Here is a 3704-nt window from a genome sequence, read left to right as displayed (position 1 = left end):
AAGGAAGGAAGGAAGGAAGGAAGGAAGGAAGGAAGGAAGGAAGGAAGGGACTAGAAAGTTCTGCTTCTTAATATTTAGCCATGAAAACACCAAGGCCACAGAAGCAGATACCACTTCCGTGGCTCAATGAACAAGTAGTAACTGGTGTCGATCAGGGAGGAGAAAAGGAGACAGACCGGCTTCTCTGGCTGGGTCTTCTGTGCCTCTCTTATTGCAAGTCATTCAGCAGATGCCTTCCGACTGCCTGCTGTGCACGAAACACTCTTTGGGGTTCTATGCGAGAATCGCAGCACCCTAGCTCCTAGCTTGTGTGTTTATATTTAGAGGAAACTTTCTATTTCATATGTTCTAAAACACAATAATTCTGTTTTTGATTATTTTTGTAATTCTTCTTCTCCTACCAGATTGCATGCTCCTCAAAAGTGTGGCCTGGCCTCATTCAACAGTCTACCTCCCACGGCACCTAGCAAATCATCATCATTTATTACACTAATAATAATAATAATACATACATACATACTATTATGAAAAATACACAATGACATCAGGATGACCAACTCATCCCAATTTGTGCCGAACTTTCCTGATTTTAGCTGTGAATGCGCCACCTCCCTGGAAATTCCTCAATTCCGGGCAAGCCAAGACTGTTGGTCACCCGAATATAATCTAGAATATAAACAGAAAACATTTATCGAGCTCTACGCGTATTAACTCCCTACTCACACATCCAGATGAGATAGGAATATTATTATCATCCCTATTTTCTTGATGAGGAAATCGACTTGGCAAGGTTAAATAACTTTCCCTAGGTTACACAGCTAGGAATTTTTTTTAATCACCACGGGTGTTCAGTAAATATTTGCTGATCGAATGAGTAGATTAAGAATCCTAAGTGCCTTTGTATTTGACCATAAAATCTAGTTGAAGAGGTAAGACGCTCTGACTCATCTTTGTGTCTCTAGTAACCAGGCAAGGTCTGGCACATAGGATATTAATGTGAAATCACAGAGTCCCAAATGTTCAAAAAAACACCAGCAGCATTTGGCTAACTACCAGAGGAGAAGCTCAGCTTCCACGGGCTGTAGGACGAAGAACTTTACGAGGACTGGAACGGATAGAAAGTTTCAGACCTCATCTGTGTCTTAAAGGTTAAGTAGATGATGGATTCTGGCAGCCCGACAGCGAATCAGTCGCTGACCACGTGCCAGAAACTTTGCTAAACTTTGCGTTTATCTTTCCCTCACTTAAAAATAATAATAATAATAATAACTCTACAATATATTTGTCCCTAAACTGAATATTGTTTCGTTTTGCCTGTTTTGAAACTTTAGAAGTGGAAGCACATCTGTATTGTTGTAACTGGGGAAGGCGGGCCCCGCCCAGGGCTGGTTCCACAGCTCAGTTACATCCTCGGGGGTTTTCATAGCTTTCTGTCCTCGGTACCGGTGTTTTTGATTCTCGTTATTGTTGCTTTGCGGTCACAAGATGCCAGCTGCAGCCCCGAGCATCACACATTCGCTCCATTGCCCCAAGTGGGAAGGATGGAGAATAGAAAAAGGCTTTCTTCTTAAGAGTCTTGGTATTTTTGTCCAGAAAGAAAGGTGGTTTTATATGTGTGCAAAAATTGCCCTGTTCTCTGCTCTTCCCTGATTCATGCCTTGGCCTTATAACTTTGTAGTATCCTCCCCCTCTGACTCTGCACTTGGCCGTGGACTTGCCTTGGCCAATGGGATACTAATAGATATGACACCAGTAGAAGCCTGAAATGGGCCTGTGAGGTTGAGCTCAATGAGTCCTGACCTCTGCCATCCCCAGACCTTCCCAGGCTGGCCTGCTGGAGGCTGAGAGAGACGCCCATGGAGCAGGGTCAAGTTACTCTAGATGCCTAAGGCCAGCCCCCATCTCTCAACAGCCACTGACCACCAGACAAGTACTCACATGCCCCACCAAGGTCAGCCGAGACGCCCAGACCACCCCGGGCTGCCTCCAGATGCGTGAGCCATAAATGCTGATTATCATATTCCACTGGAGTTTGGCGTTGCTCGTTATACAGCATTATTGTGGCAGTAGATAGCTGATTCACTTTTTTTTCAGAAATCCTCCAAGCAGTCTCGGCCAGAGCGGGGTTGGGGGAGTGGTCACGGAGCCAACCACGCCCGCAAAGGAGTCTGGGAGAGCAAGTAACCGGCAAGAAGATGAGATGGATCTGATTGGCCCGGGCCCATCCTATCGATGCCCTGGGTTTGGTCATGTAGCGCCCCCAACAAAACCGAGGTTCTGTTAAGGAAGACGAGGCAGGGACGACTGGGGTAGGCAGCCAGCAGCATCCATCACCATGGTGACTGAAGATGCTGTTTTAATTTAGGGGGTGCAGGTGCATATAAAGGTTGCGGGGCGGGGGCAGGAGTAATGTGGTGTCTTCTAGGGAGGGGACTGGGCAAGAGATAGATGAAGGAGGACTTTGGCGTTATCAGTGAGGGTTTTAATTTTTAGCAAAATTAAAACATTTAAGTGTATTAACTAAATTAAAATCGATAATTAAAATCAAAATTTCATGAAAACGTATTAACTAAAATTACACTAAAACTTATTAATTAAAAGAAAACTCGTTAATTACAATCACATTAAAACTATTCATTAAAATTAAAGTGTAAAACTGAAATGTATTGATTAAAATTAAAATCTATTGATTAAACCTCAAAGTTAGTGGATTTAAATTTATTAACAAACAAATTGAAATTTGGTCATTGAAATTTCAAAATTAAAATTTGGTAATTAAAATTAAAATTATTAAATTTAAATTGTCTGCAGATTATGTTCTACAATTACCACTCCACAATTAAAGGAATTCGTGCGACATGCATACGAAGTTACTAAATGCGGCGCTACGTGGCCGGCATCGCTCGAAGGACTTCGCGTGCATCAACTCACTGAATCTTTACAAGTACCGTATGAGGCAGATACCAGTATTATCCCCCATGTTCCAGACGGGTAAACTGAGGCGCAGTGAAAGAAACCTAGTAAATGGAGGAGTCAGGATCCAGAGATCGGGGTTCGAATGTGGCCCCCGAGCCACAAGCTGTACGGCCTCCGCCGAAGCTCCGCTGCTGCGCCGCGGCTGGGGACGGGGACCCATCTGACTGGGAGGTCGCAAAGAGAAAGCCATCAGCAGCACATGGTGAGCCCCGTGTGGTTTCTCCTCCTCTCGCCGCTGCGCCGCCCACGTGCTCGCCGCCCGATCTTACAGGGGGGTTCTGTGTGGTCACGGGGACCCTCGGAAGGTGTGAGGGCGCTCAGCAGAGGCGAGGCGGGGAGGGCCTGATTTTACACTCTGAAAAGAGCAAGCATTTGAGAAGTCAATCAGTGAGGACATTGAAAAAGAGGAACCAGAGAAGTGGAAGGAAAACCCCGAAAAGGGAACCCCCCCCCCGCGAAGCTAGGGTGAGAAAGATGCTCTCCGGAAGGAGAACGGGGTCCACCCTGCTCCCCGGTCTCTCCTCTGCCCCGCCCTTGCTTCGCTGCTTCGCTTCGCTCAGCTCTACTGGCTCTTGAATCGCTTCCCTCAAACACCCTCAGACGCTTGCCCCCCTCATCCTCCAGTACACACCTGGCCGAACCCCAGCCGTCTGCCCCCTGGGTGCCAGCTCAACGCAGCAAGAGGAAACCACTCAGCCAGCCCCACGGGTTTCACCCGAAGCAGGGAA

This window comes from Pteropus vampyrus, unplaced genomic scaffold, assembly GCF_000151845.1.
Source record: "Pteropus vampyrus isolate Shadow unplaced genomic scaffold, Pvam_2.0 Scaffold333, whole genome shotgun sequence".
Classification (NCBI taxonomy): domain Eukaryota; kingdom Metazoa; phylum Chordata; class Mammalia; order Chiroptera; family Pteropodidae; genus Pteropus; species Pteropus vampyrus.
This window is presented reverse-complemented; position numbering follows the sequence as displayed.